This window comes from Triticum urartu, chromosome 5A (genome assembly GCF_056163025.1).
Source record: "Triticum urartu cultivar PI428250 chromosome 5A, HENAU_Tu73, whole genome shotgun sequence".
Lineage (NCBI taxonomy): Eukaryota > Viridiplantae > Streptophyta > Magnoliopsida > Poales > Poaceae > Triticum > Triticum urartu.
Window position 1 is genome coordinate 386,203,998 of NC_141877.1, and position 26,989 is coordinate 386,230,986.

A 26,989-nucleotide genomic window follows, 5' to 3' on the forward strand; every position below is an offset into this window, starting at 1 on the left:
TACCAAATGTCACAATGTAACTGGGTGATTATAAAGGTGCTCTACAGGTGTCTCCAAAGGTACTTGTTGGGTTGGCGTATTTCGAGATTAGGATTTGTTACTCCGATTGTCAGAGAGGTATCTCTGGGCCCTCTTGGTAATACACATCACTCAAGCCTTGCAAGCATTGCAACTAATAAGTTAGTTGCAGGATGATGTATTACAGAACGAGTAAAGAGACTTGCTGGTAACGAGATTGAACTAGGTATTGAGATACCGACGATCGAATCTCGGGCAAGTAACATACCGATGACAAAGGGAACAACGTATGTTGTTATGCGGTCTGACCGATAAAGATCTTCGTAGAATATGTAGGAGCCAATATGAGCATCCAGGTTCCGCTATTGGTTATTGACCGAAGACTTGTCTCGGTCATGTCTACATAGTTCTCGAACCCGTAGGGTCCGCACGCTTAAAGTTCGGTGACGATCGTAATTAGGGTTTTTGTGTTTTGATGTACCGGAGGTTGTTCGGAGTCCCGGATGTGATCACGGACATGACGAGGAGTCTCGAAATGGTCGAGACATAAAGATTGATATATTGGAAGCCTATATTTGGATATCGGAAACGTTCCGGGTGAAATCGGGATTTTACCGGAGTACCAGGGGGTTACTGGAACCCCCCCCCCCCCCGGGGGGGGGGGGTTAATGGGCCTACATGGGCCCTAAGGGAGAAGAGGAGGGCCGGCCAGGGCAGGCCGCGCGCCCCCTCCCCCCTAGTCCGAATAGGACAAGGAAGGGGGGCGGCGCCCCCCTTTCCTCTTTTCCCCTTCCCCTTTCCTTCTCCAACAAGGCAAGAGGGGGGGTCCTACTCCCGATGGGAGTAGGACTCCTCCAGGCGCACCCCTAGGGCCGGCCGCACCTCCCCCTCTCCCTCCTTTATATACGGGGGCAGGGAGGCACCCCAGGACACACAAGTTGATCTTCGTGATCGTTCCTTAGCCGTGTGCGGTGCCCCCTTCCACCATATTCCACCTCGGTCATATCGTAGCAGTGCTTAGGTGAAGCCCTGTGTCGGTAGAACATCATCACCGTCATCACGCCGTCGTGCTGACGAAACTCTCCCTCAACACTCGGCTGGATTGGAGCTCGATGGACGTCACCGAGTTGAACGTGTGCAAAACTCGGAGGTGCCGTACGTTCGGTACTTGGATCGGTCGGATCGGGAAGACGTGCGACTACTTCCTCTACGTTGTGTCAACGCTTCCGTTGCCGGTATACGAGGGTACGTAGACAACACTCTCCCCTCTCGTTGCTATGCATCACCATGATCTTGCGTGTGTGTAGGAAAATTTTGAAATTACTACGTTACCCAACAGAGAGCTATGCACAACCACATGTTGCAACAAATGGAGGAATGTCTTCAGATGTCGGGCACAACTCAACCGCTGCAATGTATGATGATGATCAAGAGGATGATGATATTTCATCTCAGCCGCTTATGCCCTACGTTGGCATGGAATTTGACTCTATTGATGATGCCAAAGAATTTTACAATGAATATGCATTCAAGATGGGCTTTGGCACACGCATTTGTGCTTCTAAAAAAGTCAAAAGAGAGGTCCTTCGACACTTATCAAGAAGGTTTTCCAGTGTGTGCACGCAGGGAAGCCGGAAAGTAAAGGGGACAGTAGCACTGCTTCTGAAGGGATCTCAATGGGAGCAGCATCGTCTAGCAAACAGAATTGGTTTGAAATGGATGTCGGTAGCAAGCGTCAAAAGAATCGGCTGCTGCGACATGATTGCAAAGCTCACCTGATTGTTGGGATCAAAGGCAATAAATGGGTTGTATCACATTTTTTTGCAGAGCATACGCACCCTCTAATGCCACAGCCAGAGCTTGTACGCTACTACCGCTCACACCGCAAAATGCTGGAAGAAGATAAGGATCTCATAATGACTATGCATGATGTAAACTTCTCAACTTCGTCGTGCATGGGAATGCTTGGAAGGTTGTGTGGCGGAGACCGCAGGATACTACCATATGTCAAGAGGGATGTTTCAAACTTTTGGTCCAAGCTGCGACAAAACCTAAACCTCCGAGACATGGATTTCACAATTCAGTGCTTTGAGAGGCGGCAAGCTAAGAACCCTCAATTCTACTATGCAAAAACAGTTGACAAGGAGACCAACTCTGTCATAGGACTCTTTTGGGTGGATGGGAGGACAAGGGCATTGTACCCCAAGTACAAAGATTGTATCTTCTTTGATACAACATTTTGCACAAATCGATACAACATGCCGTTTGCTCCAATTGTTGGAGTGAATAACCACTTGCAAACGGCGTTGCTGGGTTGTGCATTGCTGCCAAATGAACAGGTTGAAACTTTCAAGTGGGTGTTCCAGCATTTTTTGCTTGCGATGAACAATGAACACCCATTGAACATTATGACCGACCAGGACAAGGCCATGGAAACTGTCATATCTCAAGTGCTGCCCAACACGGTGCATAGATGCTGCAAATGGCACATCCAATGAAAAGCGCGTGAGAAGTTGGGCAGGATAATGAGTAGGGTTGAGATTTTTGAGCAAGTTTTCTACACTTGCATCAATGATTCTAACATGATTGATGAATTTGAAGAGAATTTGCAGCACATGTTACATTGCTTCGACTTGGTTGACAATAGGCATTTATGCAACATGTGGAAGACTCGTGAAACCTGGGCTTCATGTCTACTACACAACCTTCTTCTTGTAGACGTTGTTGGGCCTCCAAGTGCAGAGGTTTGTAGGACAGCAGCAAATTTCCCTCAAGTGGATGACCTAAAGTTTATCAATCTGTGGGAGGCGTAGGATGAAGATGGTCTCTCTCAAACAACCCTGCAACCAAATAACAAAGAGTCTCTTGTATCCCCAACACACCCAATACAACGGTAAATTGTATAGGTGCAGTAGTTCAGCAAAGAGATGGTGATAAAAGTGCAATATGGATGGTAGATATAGGTTTTTGTAATCTGAAAATATAAAAACAGCAAGGTAACTAATGATAAAAGTGAGCGTAAATGGTATTGCAATGCTAGGAAACAAGGCCTAGGGTTCATACTTTCACTAGTGCAAGTTCTCTCAACAATAATAACATAATTGGATCATATAACTATCCCTCAACATGCAACAAAGAGTCACTCCAAAGTCACTAATAAGGGAGAACAAACTAAGAGATTATTGTAGGGTACGAAACCACCTCAAAGTTATCTTTTTTGATCGATCTATTCAAGAGTCCATAGTAAAATAACACAAAGCTATTCTTTCCGTTCAATCTATCCTAGAGTTCGTACTAGAATAACACCTTAAGACACAAATCAACCAAAACCCTAATGTCACCTAGATACTCCAATGTTACCTCAAGTATCCGTGGGTATGATTATACGGTATGCATCACACAATCTCAGATTCATCTATCCAACCAACACAAAGAACTTCAATGAGTGCCCCAAAGTTTCTACCGGAGAGTCGAGACTAAAACATGTACTTGATAACCCACAAGTATAGGGGATCGCAACAGTTTTCAAGGGTAGAGTATTCAACCCAAATTTATTGATTAGACACAAGGGGAGCCAAAGAATATTCTCAAGTATTAGCAGCTGAGTTGTCAATTCAACCACACTTGAAAACTTAATATCTGCAGCAAAGTATTTAGTAGCAAAGTAATATGATAGTAATGGTAACTGTGGCAAAAGGTAATGGTAGCAAAAGTAATATTTTTGGGGTTTTGTAGTGACTGTAGCAGTAGCAACGGAAAAGTAAATAAGTGAAGAAAAATATATGAAAAGCTCGTAGGCATTGGATCGATGATAGAGAATTTTGCCGGATGCAATCGATCATGTAACAGTCATAACATAGGGTGACACAGAACTAGCTCCAGTTCATCAATGTAATGTAGGCATGTATTCCGAATATAGCCATACGTGCTTATGGAAAAGAACTTGCATGGCATCTTTTATCCTACCCTCCCGTGGCAGCGGGGTCCTCTTGGAAACTAAGGTATATTAAGGCCTCCTTTTAATAGAGTACTAGACAAAAGCATTAACACATAGTGAATACATGAACTCCTCAAACTACGGTCATCACCGGTAAGTATCCCGATTATTGTCACTTCGGGGTTAACGGATCATAATACATAATAGGTGACTATAGACTTGCAAGATAGGATCAAAAACTCTCATATATTGATGAAAACATAATAGGTTCAGATCTGAAATCATGGCACTCGGGCCCTAGTGACAAGCATTAAGCATAGCAAAGTCATAGCAACATCAATCTCAGAACATAGTGGATACTAGGGATCAAACCCTAACAAAACTAACTCGATTACATGATAAATCTCATCCAACCCATCACCGTCCAGCAAGCCTACGATGGAATTACTCGCGCACGGCGGTGAGCATCATGAAATTGGTGATGGAGGAAGGTTGATGATGATGATGGCGACGGATTCCCCTCTCCGGATCCCCGAACGGACTCCAGATCAGCCCTCCCGAGAGAGTTTAGGGCTTGGCGACGGCTCCGTATCGTAAAACGCGATGAATCCTTCTCTCTGATTTTGTTTTCTCCCCGAAAGTGAATATATGGAGTCAAGGTTGAAGTCGGTGGAGCGTCAGGGGGGCCACGAGGCAGGGGGCGCCCCCCCCCCCACCCTCGTGGACAGGTGGAGGCTCCCCTGATGTCGATCTTTCTTCCAGTATTTTTTATATATTCCAAAATAATTCTCCGTTGATTTTCAGGTCATTCTGAGAACTTTTATTTCTGCACAAAAATAACACCATGGAAATTCTGCTGAAAACAGTGCCAGTCCGGGTTAGTTCCATTCAAATCATGCAAGTTAGAGTCCAAAACAAGGGAAAAAGTGTTTGGAAAAGTAGATACGACGGATACGTATCAACTCCCCCAAGCTTAAACCTTTGCTTGTCCTCAAGCAATTCAGTTGATAAACTAAAAGTGATAAAGAAAAACTTTTACAAACTCTGTTTGCTCTTGTTGTTGTAAATATGTAAAGCCAGCATTCAAGTTTTTAGCAAAGATTATGAACTAACCATATTCACAATAACACTTAGGTCTCATGTTTACTCATAGCAATGACATAATCAACTAGCGAGCAATAATAATAAATCTCGGATGACAACATTTTCTCAAAACAATCATGATATGATATGACAAGATGGTATCTCGCTAGCCCTTTCTGAGACCACAAAACATAAATGCAGAGCACCTTTAAAGATCAAGGACTGACTAGACATTGTAATTCATGGTAAAAGAGATCCAGTCAAGTCATACTCAATGTAAACTAACAGTAATGGATGCAAATGACAGCGGTGCTCTCCAACTGGTGCTTTTTAATAAGAGGATGATGACTCAACATAAAAGTAAATGGATAGGCCCTTTGCGGAGGGAAGCATGGATTTGTAGAGGTGCCAGAGCTCGGTTTTGAAATAGATATGAATAATATTTTGAGCGGTATACTTTCATTGTCAACATAACAACCGAGAGATCTCGATATCTTCCATGCTAGACACATCATAGGCGGTTCCCAAACAGAATGGTAAAGTTTATACTCCCCCTCCACCAACAAGCATCAATCCATGGCTTGCTCGAAACAATGAGTGCCTCCAACTAACAAGAGTCCCAGGGGAGTTTTGTTTGCAGTTATTTTGATTTGATTTGCATAAAGCATGGGACTGGGCATCCCGGTGACCAGCCATTTTATCGTGAGTGAGGAGCGGAGTCCACTCCTCTTGAGAATAACCTGCCTAGCATGGAAGATACAGACAGCCCTAGTTGATACATGAGCTATTCGAGCATCCAAAACAGAATGATTATTTGAAGGTTTAGAGTATGGCACATACAAATTTACTTGGAACGGCGGGTAGATACCGTATATAGGTAGGTATGGTGGACTCATATGGAACAACTTTGGGGTTTATGGAATTGGATGCACAAGCAGTATTCCCGCTTAGTACAAGTGAAGGCTATAAAAAGACTGGGAAGCGACCAGCTAGAGAGCGACAACAGTCATGAACATGCATTAAAATTAATCAACATTGAATGCAAGCATGAGTAGGATAGAATGCACCATGAACATAAATATCATAGAGGCTATGTTGATTTTGTTTCAACTACATGTGTGAACATGTGCCAAGTCAAGCCACTTGAATCGTTCAAAAGAGGATACCACCCTATCATACCACATCACAACCATTTTAATAGCATGTTGGCACGCAAGATAAACCATTATAAGCTCCTTGCTAATTAAGCATGGCATAAGCAACTATAATCTCTAATTGTCATTGCAAACATGTTTATTCATAATAGGCTGAATCAGGAACAATGAACTAATCATATTTACAAAAACAAGAGAGGTCGAGTTCATACCAGCTTTTCTCATCTCAATAAGTTCATCATATAATCATCATAATTGCCTTTCACTTGCACAACCGAATAGTGTGGATAATAATAATAGTGCATGTGCATTGGACTAAGCTGGAACCTGCAAGCATTCAATTCAAGAGAGAAGACAAGGTAATATGGGCTCTTTGTTAGATCAACAATAATGCATATAAGAGCCACTCAACATTTTCATTATGATCTTCTCCTCTCGACCCCCAAAGAACAAGAAAAGAAATAAAACTATTTACACGGGAAAGCTCCCAACAAGCAAAAGAAGAACGAGAAATCTTTTGGGGTTTTATTTTTAATTACTACTACAGGCATGGAAAGTAAACGAGCTAAAAGCTACAACTATTTTTTTGGTTTTCTAAGGTTTATCAAACACACAAGAAGAAAGCATAAAAAGGAAAATAAACTAGCATGGATATTACAATGAAAAAGTATTAGCACCGACAACTAGCATGAGTGTGTGAACAGAAATGTAATGTCGGTGAGAGATACGTACTCCCCCAAGCTTAGACTTTTTTACTAAGTTGGTCTATGGCCGCGGTTGGCCTGGCGGGTATCCAAAGTTGTAGCTGGGGTCGTACTGAGATGCAGCGGCAATTGCCTGATGAGCTGTAGCTTGGAGGTGAGCTGTCTCCGCCCTCCTCTCATACTCGGTCGCCTCTTCCCTGGTTATAACATATCTCCCCTTTGCCTAAAAGTCAAAGAAAGTAGGAGCAGGGAGAGCGACGTGATAGGTGCGTCGTCTGTCAAAGATTAGTCGGTACTGGAGGAACTGATCGTTCCTCTCAACAAATAGATGACGAACCATAGCCTCATAGTCTAGATAAGAAGGAGGCAACTCAATATCATCTCCACGTATGGGTATCTCAAGAAAGTTAGCTATACGAGTTGCATAAATTCCACCAAAGAAATCTCCATGAATACGATTATTATGCAACCTACGTGCAACAATAGCCCCCAAGTTGTATTGTTTATATCCTAAAACAGCGCTCCTGAGAACACTAAGATCAGGTACACACATGTGACATGCTTCATCTTTACCGTTTATGCACCTTCCTATGAAGAGAGCAAAATAGTGTATAGCAGGAAAATGAATGCTCCCTATGGTGGCTTGTGTTACATCTCTAGATTCCCCCACTGTAATACTAGCAAGAAAATCTCTAAATTCAGATTTGCGAGGTTCACTAACATCACCCCACTGAGGGAGTTTACAAGCACTGTTAAAATCTTCTAAGTCCATGGTATAAGATTTATCATAAAGATCAAACAGGGCAGTTTGAGAATTGCGTGATGATGAGAATTTAAACCTTCTCACAAATGAATCAGTTAAATAGAGGTATTGGCCGCACTTATCTGCCTCGAAGCTCTCCAAATCAGCATTACGCACATATGCATTGAGTTCCTCTTTAATTCCTGCTTGGATCATGAAGTCCTCTGACGGCCATTCACAAGGCCACACTTGAGCATCCCTTGGTGGTTCCTCGTCCGCATCGCGTATTGCGGGCCTGGGTCCTTGCTTCCTTGAAGAACCACCTTGGTACATTTTCCTAAACATATTTCTTCCTCTGAAAAATTTCTGAAATTTTTAGTAACTTCAAAATAAAAGTGAACCAAACTCAACAAAATTGATAGTAACTACTCCTACAAGTGCCTAGAGGCAATATCATGCATCAAAACTACTTTTGACCACATAAATTTGACATGCAAGATCAAGAACAGGGTCACCTAAGAAGCAAAAAAATTAGTGAATGGAGCTTTGAGCTAGGAGATCGAAAATGGCAGCAAGATGAGCTTGAACTCGGGTTTGAGCTGGTTGGTGATTTTTGTGGGAGGAAGGAGTGTGTGGTAGCTGGAATAAGTGGAGGGGAGCCACCATGGGCCCACGAGGCAGGGGGCGCGCCCTCCACCCTCGTGGGCACGTGGATGCTCCCCCTGCTGTGTTTTCAGTGCCAGATATTCTAAAATATTCTAGAAGAATCATATTTAATTTTCAGGGCATTTGGAGAACTTTTATTCTCGGGGTATTTTTCCATTGATAATTCAGAAAACAGACAAAAAAATACTATTTTGCTTTATTTAATATCAATAACAGAAAGTAAAAAGAGGGTATAGAGAGTTGTGTCTTCTAACTTCATCCATCTCATGCTCATCAAAAGGAATCCACTAACAAGGTTGATCGAGTCTTGTTAACAAACTCATTTCGAATAACATGAAACCAGAGAATTTTCGAATAACACTAGGTTACCTCAATGGGGATGTGCATGTCCCCAACAATAAGAATATCATATTTCTTCTTGATAGTAATTGTTGAAATTTTTCCAATAGAATTAATACTATGGACTTGGGGTTGTTTCCTCGGAAAGTGTACCGTATGCTCATTACCATTAACATGAAAAGTGACATTGCCTTTGGTGCAATCAATAACATCCCCAGCAGTATTCAAAAAGGGTCTTCCAAGAATAATAGACATACTATCGTCCTCGGGAATATCAAGAATAACAAAGTCCATTAAAATAATAACGTTTGCAACCACAACAGGCACATCCTCACAAATACCAACAGCTATAGCAGTTGATTTATCAGCCATTTGCAAAGATATTTCAGTAGGTGTCAACTTATTCAAATCAAGTCTACGATATAAAGAGAGAGAGAGAGGCATAACACTAACACCGGCTCCAAGATCACATAAAGCAGTTTTAACATAGTTTCTTTTAATGGAGCATGGTATAGTTGGTACTCCTGGATCACCAAGTTTCTTTGGTATTCCACCCTTAAAAGTATAATTAGCAAGCATGGTGGAAATTTCAGCTTCCGGTATCTTTCTCTTATTAGTAACTATTTCCTTCATGTATTTAGCATAAGGATTCATTTTAAGCATATCAGTCAAACGCATACGCAAAAAGATAGGTCTAATCATTTCAGCAAAGCGCTCAAAATCCTCATCATCCTTTTTCTTGGATGGTTTAGGAGGAAAAGGCATGGGTTTCTGAACCCATGGTTCTCTTTCTTTACCGTGCTTCCTAGCAACAAAGTCTCTCTTATCATAACGTTGATTCTTTGATTGTGGGTTATCAAGATCAACAGGAGGTTCAATCTATACATCATTATTATTTCTAGGTTGAGCATCAACATGAACATCATCATTAACATTATCACTAGGTTCATATTCATTACCAGGCTGTGTTTCAGCATCAGAAATAGAAATATCATTGGGATTCTCAGGTTTGTCTACAACGGGTTCACTAGAAGCATGCAAAGTCCTATCATTTTTCTTTTTCTTCCTCTTAGAAGGACTAGGTGCATCTGCATTAGTTCTCTGAGAATCTTGCTCAATTCTCATAGGGTGGCCTTCAGGATGCAAAGGTTCCTGAGTCACTTTACCTCCTCTAGTTGCAACTCTAACAAGAAAGTCATTGTTCTTATTATTCAATTCATTGAGCAAATCATTCTGAGCTTTAAGTACTTGTTCTACTTGAGTGGTAACCATAGAAGCATATTTACTAATAAGTTTAAGTTCACCTTTAACACTAGCCATATAATCACTCAAGTGTTCAATCATATAAGCATTATGTTTCAATTGTTTGCCAACATAAGCATTAAAATCTTCTTGCTTAACCATAAAGTTATCAAATTCATCCAAACATTGGCTAGCAAACTTAGCAGGAGGGATTTCAGATTTATCATATCTATAGAGAGAATTTACCTTTACTACCTGTGTCGGGTTATCGAGACCGTGTGTTTCTTCAATAGGTGATGAATTAAGACCATGTATTTCTTCAATAGGTGGAAAATTCTTAACATCTTCAGCTTTAATACCTTTTTCTTTCATAGATTTCTTTGCCTCTTGCATATCTTCAGGACTAAGAAATAGAATACCCCTTTTCTTTGGAGTTGGCTTAGGAGTTGGTTCAGGAAGTGTCCAATTATTTTCATTAGTCAACATATTATTCAATAGAATTTAAGCTTGATCAACTGTTCTTTCCCTGAAAACACAACCAGCACAACTATCCAGGTAATCTCTGGAAGCATCGGTTAGTCCATTATAAAAGATATCAAGTATTTCATTTTTCTTGAGAGGATGATCAGGCAAAGCATTAACTAATTGGAGAAGCCTCCCCCAAGCTTGTGGGAGACTCTCTTCTTCAATTTGCACAAAATTATATATTTCCCTTAAAGCAGCTTGTTACTTATGAGCGGGGAAATATCATATCCTGGGGACTACGCACACAACCAGGATCAAGAGAATTAAACCATATCTTAGCATCACCCTTTAATGAGAACGGAAATAATTTAAGGATATAATAGTAGCGAGTTTTCTCATCATTAGTGAACATGGTAGCTATATCATTTAATTTAGTAAGATGTGCCACAACAGTTTCAGATTCATAGCCATAGAAAGGATCAGATTCAACCAAAGTAATTGTATTAGGATCAACTGAGAAATCATAATCCTTATCAGTAATAAAGATAGGTGAAGTAGCATAAGTAGGATCATATTTCATTCTAGCATTCAGAGATTTTTCTTTCCGCTTAGCTAATAGTTTCTCAAGATCACTTCTATCATTGCAGGCAAGAAAGTCTCTAGCAGTTCCTTCATCCATAACATAAACCTCAGGAACAACAGGCAATTCATATCTAGGGGAAGAATCTTCATCATCACTTTCATCAATATTATCAGTTTCAATAATTTCATTCTCTCTAGCCCTAGCAAGTTGTTCATCAAGAAATTCACCAAGTGGCACAGTAGTATCAAGCATAGAAGTAGTTTCATCATAAGTATCTTGCAAAGTAGAAGTGGCATCATCAATAACATGCGACATATCAGAATGAATAGTAGGTGTAGGTGTCACAAGTTTACTCAAAACAGAAGGTGAATCAAGTGCAGAGCTAGATGGTTGTTCCTTACCTCCCCTCGTAGTTGAGGGAAAAATCTTGGTTCTTTGATCTTTCAAGTTCTTCATAATGATAAGCAGATATAAATCCCAAGTGACTCAAAGAATAGAGCTATGCTCCCAGGCAACGGCGCCAGAAAATGTCCTTGATAACCCACAAGTATAGGGGATCGCAACAGTTTTCAAGGGTAGAGTATTCAACCGAAATTTATTGATTCGACACAAGGGGAGCCAAAGAATATTCTCAAGTATCAGCAGCTGAGTTGTCAATTCAACCACACCTGAAAACTTAATATCTGCAGCAAAGTATTTAGTAGCAAAGTAATATGATAGTAATGGTAACGGTGGCAAAAGGTAACGGTAGCAAAAGTAATATTTTTGGGGTTTTGTAGTGATTGTAACAGTAGAAACGGAAAAGTAAATAAGCGAAGAACAATATATGGAAAAGCTCGTAGGCATTGGATCGGTGATAGAGAATTATGCCGGATGCGATTGATCATGTAACAGTCATAACATAGGGTGACATAGAACTAGCTCTAGTTCATCAATGTAATGTAGGCATGTATTTCGAATATAGTCATACGTGCTTATGGAAAAGAACTTGCATGACATCTTTTGTCCTACCCTCTCATGGAAGCGGGGTCCTATTGGAAACTAAGGGATATTAAGGCCTCCTTTTAATAGAGTACCGGGCCAAAGCATTAACACATAGTGAATACATGAACTCCTCAAACTACGGTCATCACCGGTAAGTATCCCGATTATTGTCACTTCGGGGTTAACGGATCATAACACATAATAGGTGACTATAGACTTGCAAGATAGGATCAAGAACTCTCATATATTGATGAAAACATAATAGGTTTGGATCTGAAATCATGGCTGTCGGTGTCAAAACCGGCGGATCTCGGGTAGTGGGTCCCGAACTGTGCGTCTAGGCCGGATGGTAACAGGAGGCAGGGAACACGATGTTTTACCCAGGTTCGGGCCCTCTTGATGGAGGTAAAACCCTACGTCCTGCTTGATTAATATTGATGATATAGGTAGTACAAGAGTATATCTACCACGAGATCAAGGAGGCTAAACCCTAGAAGCTAGCCTATGGTATGATTGTTGTATATGGAGTTGATTGCCTACGGACTACAACCCTCCGGTTTATATAGACACCGGATAGGGTTAGGGTTACATATAGTCGGTTACAATTGTAGGAGATCTTGAATATCCGCATCGCCAAGCTTGCCTTCCACGCCAAGGAAAGTCCCATCCGGACACGGGACGAAGTCTTCAATCTTGTATCTTCATAGTCCAGGAGCCCGACTGAAGGTATAGTCTGGCTACCCGAACACCCCCTAATCCAGGACTCCCTCAATAGCCCCCGAACCAGGCTTCAATGACGATGAGTCCGGCGCGCAGATTGTTCGGCATTGCAAGGCGGGTTCTTCTCCAAATCCTGTGTACCTGTAGGAATAATGTCCAATTTTCGTAATGTAGCGCTCCTCGGCTCCCACGCCCAATAATGGACGTCTTCCACGTGTCAAATGAATGCGAAAAGCCAGGGCGTTTTTACATCCACACCCCTAGCCGTATAAACGAGCCGCCTGTTTAACGGGATGGGGATTTAGGTCCAAACCACATCTTCTCCTCTCCGCGAGTTATCATCAGAGCGCTTCCAGCAAAGGTCCATTCCAACATGACCAACCGTCGCAGCTCCTCCCCTCGCCCCTCCGGTCCCAAACCCGGGGACTGGGAGAGTTGCACCATCCCGCATAGCGAGTTAGTGTCGCTTCAGGCCAAGGGATTTCTCCCTCAGGCATACAAGGTCCCGGTCCGAGCCAGTCTCGCCACCTACAATGGCGGAAAACAAGCGGAGAGCACCCCCAATCCTTCTAAAGGAGAGCGGGTGTGCCTCGTCCCCTATCTAATAAGGGGACTGGGGTTTGCAATTCATCCATTTCTCCGCGGGCTTCTAGAGTTCTACGGCCTCCAGCTGCACAATCCCACGCCCGCCTCCGTATTACAATATTGCGGGTTTCGTCGCCCTTTGCGAGCTATTTTTAGGCGTTGAGGCTCATTTCGCGCTGTGGAAGAGGTTATTCTGCCTGGTGCCCCGTTCTCGAGAGGGGTCTATATACCAAGTGGGCGGAGCCGAAGTATGGCGCATCGTCGGGACCGGATACCTATCCGGAACCCCAAAGAAGGCGTCCGAGGACTGGCCTTCGGAATGGTTTTACATAGATGACATCCCGCTACCGGACCCTATCTGGGTCGGTCTCCCTGAGTTCAACAGTGCCCCATTGAAGAAACGCTTGAGCTGGCGTCCGCGGAGCTCTCAGAAAGAAAGCGACAGAGACGTCCTTTACCTGATGGGCCGGATAAGACTGTTGGCTCATTCCGGACTAACCATGATTGGAGTCATGGCCGCATGCATTATGCGAGGGGTGCAGCCGCTTCAATATAGAGGCCACCCCATGTGGGATTTCAACGGGAAGGATGACGCCACCCGTTACGGTCGTAAGGGGCCGGCCTCAGCTGCCGCCCTAGTAAAGATCTTATCCTCTTTGTACAAGGGAGAAAAGGAGGAATTCCTCCACGTCAATCCGCAGGCCGGATTTACTATGTACGATCCTCCAAGTTGGGTAAGTGAATAATTGCGCTTGCCCGTCTGTTTTATACTCCCACGGTTAGATATGTAGTCTAACGACTTCAGTGCAGGAACTGCGACAGGAGGTAAAGGATATAAACAGCCGCCCTCCACAGCCCGAGGACCCAGAACGGTCCCTCGATCCGGACTCCGAAGAGGACCCGGACATATTAGTGGAGCTTATCGACGGGGTGTTCCATCAGCTAAGCAAGGACAATACCTTGGTAGCCATCACGGCTGATTACCCAGGGTTAATCCCGGCCTCCCAGGTGACAGAAACCGGAGTCTCATTCCCTTGAGAGAGATTCCACTCTCACGTATTCTGATGTTTCTGACGACAACCGTGTTTTGCGGGGGAGATTTCCGAGGCAGGAGGCCGAACCTGCGGCGGCTAGCCAACGAGGGGCCGCAGGACCCCGTGGGGCAAAAAGGAATGCAGTCCGGACTGAGATGACGGCGCAACGGTATAGCACACCCTCTGTTTCCCTGGTGTTATTCTGTCAGGGCATATTAACGTTCGTGCTATCTTCAGAACGAAGAGACCTCGCCAGACTACATCCGGAGAGGTTGCCAATTGCGCCCCCATCAGCCAGGCTCCAACGTCTGGCCAGGAAGCGGAGGTGAGCACAAGTCGCGCACCGGACGCTCCTCCGACAGAGGATGCGGACAGGCTGTCTGCCACAAATTCTGAAGTGGAGAGTGCCATGAACCACAGGCGTCGCCGGACAGTTCTACGCGACGCTTGTTTCTCCCAAGAGGCTTTAGATGCCTTTAATTCGGGAGATGCGTACCTTCGTGCCGCTCAAAATGGTTTAGCCAGAGCCACGGAGCAGTATGTAAAAGACATACGGGTAAGAAAATTTTGGTCAAATATAGATATACCAGTAGCCCCCGAGACTTGAAACAGTTAGAGCAACTGATTTAAGGATCATTTAATAAGCAGGTTCTTATAGAGAAGAATACCGTACTATCCCAGGAGTTGGAAAAGTGCAAGGCCCAACTAGAGGCCGCACTAGCCGTAGTAGGGGAGCCCAAAGAGACCCCCTCAGGTAAGATGCGCTTCGAAAGATTAGTATTGTGCGGTGTGGGTGCAAATCTGACAAATCATGTTGCAGATGGCGCCGGACTCGATCCGTAAAAGCAACAACTCTTACGCCGGCTAAAGGCCGGTGAGAGTACGTTGACAAAGGTGAGGCGAGAGAAGAATGATCTTCAGGATGCCAACACCAGGCTGGACGTCGAACTTAAAGATGTTCGTGGCCAGCTCTCGGACTCCACGAGGGAGAATCAGCGGCTTCGACGCGGCATATTCAGTAAGTGCTTGAACAAACTTTGAAAAAAAAAGAGTTCGGCGAGGAAGTCGACTAACAGAGTAATGTCTGTAGGTATGCTCACAGGTCGTCCTGCAGAGGAGATGCCCGGTTCTACGGGTGACCTTCTTCCCGAACTCATGCAACTGCACGAGCGAATTCGGCAGGCGATGCGAGGTGTTGCCCAAGCCTTATGGCCTGCCCACTCCATGCCCGAGGGCCTTGGAGAGCTTGCGGAGAAGCTGAAGGGAGCTCGGCGGCGCTTCCGGTTGTGGAAGATATCGGCCTGCCGACAAGGCGCTAGGGAAGCCTGGGCCATGGTGAAGACCCGTTTTACGAAGTCTGACCCAAACCACATGGCCGAGGTCGGACCAGTGGGGCCTGACGGGAAGGAGATCCCTGTGAGCTTAGTATACAGCCAAGTAGAGTTGGCCGCGAAGTATTCCCAGCAGGACTGTAAATTAGACAGCCTGTTAGATGGTATAGAAGAGGAATACAATCAGTCAGAATGACTATGTAATTTTGAATTGACATGTGTAATGCCTTCTAGCTGGATTGTAGATCGTTTGTCGTTGCCGACCTTTTCGCTTCAACCTCAGGACCTGACGGTCCGGAGTGTGTCAGAATACCATAGCGGTTATATAAGAACCTTGGTACGCGTGGAGACCAGGCGTAGGGGTCATTAGTGCTTTATCAGACAAGTGCCCAACTAGTTATGTTATATTACATGGTTAGTAAGAAACATCTTCCAGAGAGAATAGTTCCGTTAGGGGTTCCTTTCGCTGGGAGACATGCCCTAAAGTGCATGTCCGAACTGCGTAAAAAGACGCAGAAAAAAGCATCTGGGGGCGCATAAAATGAGTAAAAAGATCATCTTTTATCTCACCGGCCGAATATTCCCTTAAGAACGCTAGCTTTCGGCTTCACCCAGTCTGAGGTACACATCCGGCTGACCCGGCAGTAACAATCGGAGAGGTGCTCCCTTTACCGCCTAGCTGAACAATCGGGAACGTAGGGGTAAGCACAGGAGCCAGGCAACCCAGCTTGGCCAAAACTTAAGTCATATCGATGCATATAATGGTGAAGAAAAAGGTACATGCGGAAGTTTGACGCATGTGTTGGGCGTGAAGCCCGTATAAATAAGCTTTTGTTAAAGAAGCCCCAGGTTTAATGAGCGCGAGTGGCGTGTCACTAGATGAGCCTTTAAGGGCTATAAAAGAAAAGAGGGGAAGGAGAGAAATGTAAGACAGAAAAATGCAAAAATGGACAGAGGAAGGAGACGAACACAGAGTCCGGTGCTAGGCATAGAATCTTCGGAGACGGGTGGCGTTCCACGGGTTCGGCTTGAGTCGGTTATCCGACGCATCTCGCAGGCGGTACGCCCCGCCAGTCAGGACTTGGTCGATTATGAATGGACCTTCCCACTTGGGCTTGAGTTTGTCCTTTTTCCTATCCGGCAGGCGTAGAACTAGTTCGCCAACATTGTAATTTTTGGCCCGTACTTCTCTGCTTTGATATCTTCGGGCCTGCTGTTGATAAAATGCGGAACGGGCTTTTGCCACGTCACGCTCCTCCTCCAGGGCATCCAAGTTGTCCTGCCAATCGAGCTCAGCTTCTCTTTCTTCGTACATGCACACTCTAGGTGAGTCATGAATTATGTCGCAGGGCAGAACTGCCTCTGCGCCGTACACCATAAAAAATGGTGTGTATCCGGTGGTGCGATTTGGCGTGGTCCGCAGCCCCCATAGCACGGAGTCGAGCTCCTCTACCCAGTGCGTGTTAGATTCCTTGAGGGACCGTACCAGTCTGGGTTTAATGCCACTCATGATAAGACCATTTGCACGTTCGACCTGGCCGTTGGTTTGTGGGTGATAGACGGAAGCATAATCGAGCTTGATGCCCATGTTTTTGCACCAGAGTTTTACCTCGTCGGTGGTAAAGTTTGTACCGTTATCGGTTATGATGCTGTGGGGGACGCCATAACGGTGTATAACCCCGGATATGAAGTCTATCACAGGTCCGGATTCGGACGTTTTAACAGGCTTGGCTTCTATCCATTTGGTGAATTTATCCACCATGACCAGTAACTATTTTTTCCTATCGGTCCCACCTTTAAGGGGTCCGACCATGTCAAGCCCCCAGACCGCAAAAGGCCAGGTGATGGGTATAGTTTGGAGTGCGGTGGGTGGCATATGGCTTTGGTTGGCAAAAAGTTGGCAACCAGCGCATCGTTGGACTAGGTCCTGAGCGTCTGCCCGGGCCGTCGGCCAATAAAAGCCTGTACGGAAAGCCTTGCTAACAAGGGACCGAGCAGCGGCGTGGTGACCACCGAGTCCGGCATGAATTTCAGCCAGAAGGTTCCGCCCTTCCTCTTCGGAGATGCACCTTTGAAGGACTCCGGTAGTGCTTTTCTTATAAAGCTCTCCCTCATCGACTCTATAGGCTTTAGATCGCCGCACTATGCAGCGGGCCTCGTTTTGGTCCTCTGGGAGTTCCTGCCTAGTAAGGTAGGCTAGGAATGGTTCTGTCCACGGGGCGATGACCGCCATTATTACGTGGCTGAAGGTGTAATTTCATTGGCAGAGCCTCCAATTGTGTCAGATTGTTCGGCGTCGAGTGGTGCGGCTGGGTCCGGGCTGTTATTTGCGGGTTCCCCCTCCCATGCTATGGATGGCTTGAACAATCTTTCCAAAAAGATGTTGGGGGGGCTGCATCGCGTTTTGCTCCGATGCGTGCCAGGACGTCCGCTGCTTGATTGTTTTCTCGGGCTATATGGTGAAACTCCAGCCCTTCGAACCGAGCTGACATTTTTAGGACGGCGTTGCGGTAAGCTGCCATTTTTGGGTCCTTGGCGTCGAAGTCTCCATTTATTTGGGATATCGCGAGGTTTGAATCCCTGCGTACCTCTAGGCGCTGGATACCCATGGATACTGCTATCCGGAGACCATGTAGGAGGGCCTCATATTCGGCTACATTGTTGGAATCCATGTACATGATTTGGAGCACATATTGGACTGTGTCTCCTGTGGGGGACGTCAGGACGACGCCAGCCCCCAGTCTGGCCAACATTTTGGAGCCATCGAAATGCATAATCCAGTTTGAATACGTGTCGTACTCTTTAGGGAGCTCGGCCTCCGTCCATTCTGTGACGAAGTCGGCCAAAAGTTGCGATTTAATAGTTCGCCATGGCTTATAGGTTATATCGAACAGGAGAAGCTCGATGGCCCATTTTGCAATCCGGCCCGTTGCGTCACGGTTGTTGATAATATCGTTGAGTGGTACTTCCGAGGCTACTGTTATGGAACACTCTTGAAAGTAGTGTCGTAGCTTCCGGGATGCCATGAATACCGCGTATGCAATCTTTTGATAATGCGGGTACCGTGATTTGCATGGAGTGAGGACAATGGATACATAGTAGACCGGCCTTTGAAGGGGGAATTTGTGTCCATCCGTTTCCCGCTCGACAACGAGCACTGCGCTGACAACTTGATGTGTTGCTGCAATGTACAATAACATTGGTTCTCCGGTGTTCGGCGCGGCCAGGACTGGGTTTGTTGCCAATATGGCTTTTATTTCATCAAGTCCGGCTGTGGCGGCCTCCGTCCACTCGAAGTGTTCGGTGCGCCAAAGGAGGCGATAGAGGGGTAGTGCCTTTTCTCCCAAGCGGGAGATGAAGCGGCTTAAAGCCGCCACGCATCCGGTTAAGTTTTGTATTTGTTTGAGGTCCTTTGGGATATCCAATTGTGACAAATCTCGGATCTTGGCTGGATTTGCTTCAATTCCTCTACCGGATACAATGAAGCCCAAGAGCTTTCCGGCTGGAACGCCGAAGACGCATTTTTCCGGGTTGAGCTTGATGTCATATTTTCGGAGGTTATCGAACGTAATCCTCAAGTCGTCTACTAGATATTCGACATGTCTTGATTTGATGACCACATCATCAACATACGCCTCCACTGTTTTGCCGATCTGATTTGCCAGACATGTCTGGATCATGCGCTGATATGTTGCGCCGGCGTTTTTCAGCCCGAAGAGCATTGTGTTGAAGCAGAATGGGCCGTATGGTGTGATGAATGCTGTTGCGGCTTGGTCTGATTCTGCCATCTTGATTTGATGGTATCCGGAGTATGCGTCGAGGAAACACAACGAGTCGTGTCCTGTGGTGGCGTCGATAATTTGATCGATGCGGGGGAGGGGGAAGGGATCCTTTGGGCAAGCCTTGTTGAGGTCTTTAAAATTGACACACAGGCGCCAGGATTTGTCCTTCTTTGGTACCATGACCAAGTTTGCTAGCCAGTCCGGATGTTTTATGTCTCTAATGAATCCGGCCTCCAGTAGCTTAGCTAGCACCTCTCCCATAGCCAGTCTCTTGGGTTCGGAAAAACGCCGAAGGGCTTGTTTGACAGGTTTGAATCCTTTTAGGATATTTAAGCTGTGTTCGGCCAGCCTGCGTGGGATCCCTGGCATGTCTGAAGGGTGCCAGGCGAAAATGTCCCGTTTCTCTCGTAGGAACTCTCACAGTGCGGCGTCTACATCAGGGTTCAGTCGTGCCCTGATGGAAGCTGTTTTATTGGGGTCCGTTGGATGGACCTGGAATTTGACTATTTCGTCAGCTGGCTTGAAGGATGTGGATTTGGATCTCTTATCGAGTATCACATCATCCCTGTTAACCGTGGAGCGCAGCGTAGTCAGTTCCTCGGCCGCTAAGGCTTCGGATAGTACCTCAAGGGCTAATGCGGCCGTCTTGTTTTCGGCGCGGAGTGCTACGTCCGGATCACTAGCTAGAGTGATAATTCCGTTCGGCCCGGGCATCTTAAGCTTCATGTACCCGTAATGGGGCATTGCTTGGAAGATTGAGAATGCTTCCCGTCCCAGTAAAGCGTGATATCCGCTTTCGAACGGGGCCACCTGAAACATGACTTCTTCGGACCTGTAATTATCTGGCGTGCCGAACACCACATCTAGTGTGATTTTTCCTGTGCAGCGCGCTTCCCGACTGGGGATTATTCCTCTAAAGGTTGTGCTGCTTCGCTCGATGCGGTTCCAGTCTGTTTCCATTTTTTGAAGGGTTTCCTCATAAATGAGGTTCAGTCCGCTGCCTCCATCCATGAGCACCTTGGTGAGGCGAAAGTCGTCCACTATGGGACTGAGGACCAATGCGGCTGGTGCTCGGGTTGTTCGGAATCTAGGTTCATCACTTCTGTTGAAGGTGATAGCAGTGTCGCTCCATGGATTTATTGTTGCAACTTGATAGACTCCGGCGAGGCTGCGGAGTGTTCTTTTTCGCATATTGTTTGATGCGATGGTCTCTAAGACTGTGAGAACGGTACTGGTGTCCTCGGGTTGGCTTTCTGCGGCCTCCAGAATTAGGAGGTCCTCACCAATTTTGGCCACCTGCCGGAGTATCCAACATGCTCTAAGGCTGTGAGTTGGTGTGGCGTCCTCTGTACTGTGAATTCTACAGGGTCCATCAAGCCACCTTTCCAGTACGGTTCCATGCCCTGTAGAGGGTTTTGGCTTTTTGGTGTTCATCCCGGGTGTCCTATGATGATGCACCCTCTTAGTTCGGACGGGATTACTATTCAAGGCCGGATTATCCCAAAATTTTATTTCGGTTTTCCAGGCGCTTTCCATCGCACAGTATTTTTGTACTATGGACGCCAAGTCAGCGAAGCATGTAATATCACGACGACTTACGGTGTTAAGGATTCCCTCGTCCGTGCAATTACTGCAGAAAATTGAGATTGCGTCTCCCTTGCGGCAATCCTTTATCCTATTCATAACCAGGAGGAATCTGGCCCAGTAATGATGTACTGTTTCCTCGGGCCTCTGCCTGATTTGGGAGAGATCTCTTATGTTCGGGTGGGCGGGTGTCGTTGAATCTGAAACCTCACCCAATCCAAGATTCGGAGGCCGAAGAGTTTCCGAACTCTGAAGTTCGGATTCTTGGATGTTGTCCAAAGAATCTAGCCCGTTGCCTGATCCTAAGCTCAGGTCTTGAGTTACATCCTCCTCTCCGCGGGTATCTGGCTTGGAGGAGTCGGGAATTCGGACGTAGCTAGTCCTTAAAATAGATGAAGGGTCGCCGCACTGCGCCTCTACCACGGCAATGTGGTGGGTGACTTGGGGAGAGTTAATTTCTCTTAGATTGGGTTTAAGCCCAACCTGGTCGTAATCCGTAGCGACCCCCAGGGCGGCGATGCGATCCAAGAGCTCGTTTACGAAAGAGAGCTCCATTGGATCTTGCTGCTCGACGAGCTCCGAGCTGACGTGTAGGTTGCTTTTAATGACCCAAGAGGTCACCGTCGGCGCAACAACCGAATAGGCGGTCATGAGGAAACCACCTAGCCGGAGGGTTTGGCCGACAGCCAAGGCTCCCTTAGCAACGGTGCCGTCTTTAAATACGGGAGGAGGCATCCTTCCTGATTGTGATGGCATAGAGGAACTCTCAATGAAAGCACCAATGTCGGTGTCAAAATCGGCGGATCCCGGGTAGTGGGTCCCGAACTGTGCGTCTAGGCCGGATGGTAACAGGAGGCAGGGAACACGATGTTTTACCCAGGTTCGGTCCCTCTTGATGGAGGTAAAACCCTACGTCCTGCTTGATTAATATTGATGATATAGGTAGTACAAGAGTAGATCTACCACGAGATCAAGGAGGCTAAACCCTAGAAGCTAGCCTATGGTATGATTGTTGTATATGGAGTTGATTGCCTACGGACTACAACCCTCCGGTTTATATAGACACCGGATAGGGTTAGGGTTACATATAGTCGGTTACAATGGTAGGAGATCTTGAATATCCGCATCGCCAAGCTTGCCTTCCACGCCAAGGAAAGTCCCATCCAGACACGGGACGAAGTCTTCAATCTTGTATATTCATAGTCCAGGAGCCCGGCTGAAGGTATAGTCTAGCTACCCGAACACCCCCTAATCCAGGACTCCCTCAATGGCACTCGGGCCCTAGTGACAAGCATTAAGCATAGCAAAGTCATAGCAACATCAATCTCAGAACATAGTGGATACTAGGGATCAAACCCTAACAGAACTAACTCGATTACATGATAAATCTCATCCAACCCATCACTGTCCAGCAAGCCTATGATGGAATTACTCGCGCACGGCAGTGAGCATCATGAAATTGGTGATGGAGGAAGGTTGATGATGATGATGGCGACGGATTCCCCTCTCCGGAGCCCCGAACGGACTCCGGATCAGCCCTCCCGAGAGAGTTTAGGGTTTGGCGACGGCTCCGTATCGTAAAATGCAATGAATCCTTCTCTCTGATTTTGTTTTCTCCCCGAAAGTGAATATATGGAGTCAATTGAAGTCGGTGGAGCGTCAGGGGGGCCACGAGGCAGGCCCCCCCCACCCTCGTGGACAGGTGCAGGCTCCCCTGACGTCGATCTTTCTTCCAGTATTTTTTATATATTCCAAAATAATTCTCCGTTGATTTTGAGGTCATTCTGATAACTTTTATTTCTGCACAAAAATAACACCATGGCAATTCTGCTGAAAACAGCGTCAGTCCGGGTTAGTTCCATTTAAATCATGCAAGTTAGAGTCCAAAACAAGGGCAAAAGTGATTGGAAAAGTAGATACGACGGAGACGTATCAGTGCCAACCCCTATGCATAAGTTCACGAGGTCACGGAACCTGCAAGTTGATCACCAAAACATACATCAAGTAGAGCACATGAATATCCCATTGTCACCACAGATAAGCACATGCAAGACATACATCAAGTGTTCTCAAATCCTTAAAGACACAATCTGATAAGATAACTTCAAAGTGAAAACTCAATCCATTACAAGAGAGTAGAGGGGGAGAAACATCATAAGATCCAACTAAAATAGCAAAGCTCGCGATACATCAAGATCGCACCGAATCAAGAACACGGGAGAGAGAGAGAGATCAAACACATAGCTACTGGTACATACCCTCAGCCCCGAGGGTGAACTTCTCCCTCCTCGTCATGGAGAGCGTCGGGATGATGAAGATGGCCACCGGAGAGGGATTCCCCCCTCCGGCAGGGTGCCGGAACGGGTCTAGATTGGTTTTCGGTGGCTATAGAGGCTCGCGGCGGCGGAACTCCCGATCTAGGTTATTTTCTAGAGGTTTCTGTATTTATAGGAATTTTTGGCATATGTCTCACGTCAGGGGGGTCTCCGAGTCGTCCACGAGGGTGGAGGGCGCGCCCTACCCCCTTGGGCTCGCCCTCCTATCTCGTGGACAGCTCGGGACTCTTCTGGCCCAACTATTTTACTCCGAGGGCTTCTTTTGGTCCATAAAAAATCATCAAAAATTGGCACGTCAATTGGACTCCGTTTGGCATTCCTTTTCTGTAAAACTCAAAAACAAGGAAAAACAGAAACTGGCACTAGGCTCTAGGTTAATAGGTTAGTCCCAAAAATCATATAAAATAGCATATAAATGCATATAAAACATCGTAGATGGATAATATAATAGCATGGAACAATAAAAAATTATAGATACGTTGGAGACGTATCAAGCATCCCCAAGCTTAATTCCTGCTCGTCCTCGAGTAGGTAAATGATAAAAACAGAATCTTTGATGTGGAATGCTACCTAACATATTTATCAATGTAATCTTGTTTATTGTGGCAAGAATATTTAGATCCATAAGATTCAAGACAAAAGTTTAATATTGACATAAAAATAATAATACTTCAAGCATACTAACCAAGCAATTATATTTTCTCAAAATAACATAGCCAAAGAAAGCTCATCCCTACAAAATCATATAGTTTGGTCATGCTTCATTTTTGTCACACAAAATGCTCCCATCATGCACAACCCCGATGACAAGCCAAGCAATTGTTTCATACTTTAGTATTCTCAAACTTTTTCAACTTTCACGCAATATATGAGAGCGAGCCATGGACGTAGCACTATAGGTGGAATAGAATATGATGATGGAGGTTGTGTGGAGAAGACAAAAAGGGAGAAAATCTCACATCGACGCGGCTAATCAACAGGCTATGGAGATGCCCATCAATTGAAGTCAATGCGAGGAGTAGGGATTGCCATGCAACGGATGCACTAGAGCTATAAATGTATGGAAGCTCAACAAAAGAAACTAAATGGGTGTGCATCCAACTTGCTTGCTCACGAAGACCTAGGGCATTTTGAGGAAGCCCATCCTTGGAATATACAAGCCAAGTTCTATAATGAAAAATTCCCACTAGTATATGAAAGTGACAAAATAAGAGACTCTCTATCATGAAGATCATGGTGCTACTTTGAAGCACAAGTGTGGAAAAAAGGATAGTAACATTGCCCCTTCTCTCTTTTTCTCTCATTTTTTATTTTTATTTTATTTTTTTGGGCCTTCTCTTTTTTTGGCCTTTTTTCTTTTTTTTTGAACCTTCTCTTTTTTTGGCATTTATCTCTTTTTTTATTTCCTCACACGGGACAATGCTCTAATAATTATGATCATCACACTTCTATTTATTTACAACTCAAGGATTACAACTCGATACTAGAACAAAATATGACTCTATATGAGTGCCTCTAGCGGTGTGACGGGATGGGCAATGAATCAAGAGTGACATGTATGAAAAATTATGAATGGTGGCCCTGCCACAAATACAATGTCAACTACATGATCATGCCAGACAATATGACAATGATGAAGCGTGTCATAATAAACGGAACGGTGGAAAGTTGCATGGCAATATATCTCGGAATGGATATGGAAATGCCATAATAGGTAGGTATGGTGGCTGTTTTGAGGAAGGTATAAGGAGGTTTATGTGTGATAGAGCGTATCATATCACGGGGTTTGGATGCAATGGCGTAGTTTGCACCGACTCTCAAGGTGATAAAGGGCAATGCACGGTACCGAAGAGGCTAGCAATGATGGAAGGGTGAGAGTGCGTATAATCCATGGACTCAACATTAGGCATAAAGAACTCACATGCTTATTGCAAAAATCTACAAGTCATCAAAAGCAAGCATTACGCGCATGCTTCTAGGGGGATAGATTGGTATAAAAATACCATCGCTCGTCCCCGACCGCCACTCATAAGGAAGACAATCAAAGAAACACCTCATGCTTCCAATTTGTCACACAACGGTTATCATACGTGCATGCTACGGGGCTTGCAAACCTCAACATAAGTATTTCTCAATTTCACAATTACTCAACTAGCACGACTCTAATATTACCATCTTCATAACTCAAAACAATCATCAAGTATCAAACTTCTCATAGTATTCAATGCACTTTATATGAAAGTTTTTTATTATATCCCTCTTGGATGCCCATCATATTAGGACTAAATTCATAACCAAAGAAAATTACCAAGTTGTTTAAGACTCTCAAAATAATATAAGTGAAGCATGAGAGTTCATCTATTTCTTAAAAATAAAACCACCGCCGTGCTCTAAAAGGATATAAATGAAGCACTAGAGCAAATGAAAACTACTCCGAAAGATATAAGTGAAGATCAATGAGTAGTCGAATAATTATGTAACTATGTGAAGAATCTCTAACATTTAAGAATTTCACATCTTGGTATTTTATTAAAACAGCAAGCACAACAAAATAAAATAAAATGATGCTCCAAGCAAAACACATATCATATGGTGAATAAAAATATAGCTCCAAGTAAAGTTACCGATGAACGAAGACGAAAGAGGGGGTGCCATCCGGGGCATCCCAAGCTTAGTCTCTTAGTTGTCCTTGAATATTACCATGGGGTGCCTTGGGCATCCCCAAGCTTAGGCTCTTGCCACTCCTTATTCCATAGTCCATCGAATCATTACCCAAAACTTGAAAACTTGACAACACAAAACTTAACAGAAAACTCGTAAGCTCCGTTAGTATAAGAAAACAAATCACCACTTAGGTACTGTCGTGAACTCATTATAAATTCATATTGGTATAATATCTAATGTATTCCAACTTCTATATGGTTCATACCCTTCGATACTACTCATAGATCCATCAAAATAAGCAAATAACACATAAAAAACAGAATCTGTCAAAAACAGAATAGTTTGTAGCAATCTGTATCATTCGAATACTTCTGTGACTCCAAAAATTATGAAATTAATTGGTGGACGTGAGGAATTTGTCTATTAATCTTCTGCAAAAAGAATCAACCTAAGATCACTCTCTAGTAAAGAATGGAAGCTAATCTCGTGAGCGCAAAAGTTTCTGTTTTTTACAGCAAGATCGCAAAGACTTCACCCAAGTCTCCCCAAAGGTTCTACTTGGTACAAACACTAATTAAAACATAAAACCACATCTAAATAGAGGCTAGATGAATTATTTATTACTAAACAGGAGAAAAAAGCAAAGAACAAAAATAAAATTGGGTTGCCTCCCAACAAGCGCTAACGTTTAACGCCCCTAGCTAGGCATGATGATTTCAATGATGCTCACATAAAAGATAAGAATTGAAACATAAAAAGAGTATCATGAAGAATATGACTCGCACATTTAAGTCTAACCCACTTCCTGTGCATAGGGATTTTGTGAGCAAACAATTTATGGGAACAATAATCAACTAGCATAGGAAGGCAAAACAAGCATAACTTCAAGATTTTCAACACATAAAGAGGAAACTTGATATTATTGCAATTCCTACAAGCATATATTCCTCCCTCATAATAATTTTCAGTAGCATCATGAATGAATTCAACAATATAACAATCACATAAAGCATTCTTTTCATGAGCCACAAGCATA

The 26,989-nt window shown here is 44.6% G+C and overlaps 1 pseudogene; it reads left to right on the forward strand.

The window, feature by feature from the left end:
* Positions 1-1,431: 1,431 nt before the first annotated feature.
* Positions 1,432-26,989, forward strand: part of LOC147971506 (protein FAR1-RELATED SEQUENCE 5-like) — a 29,205-nt pseudogene continuing 3,647 nt past the window's right edge.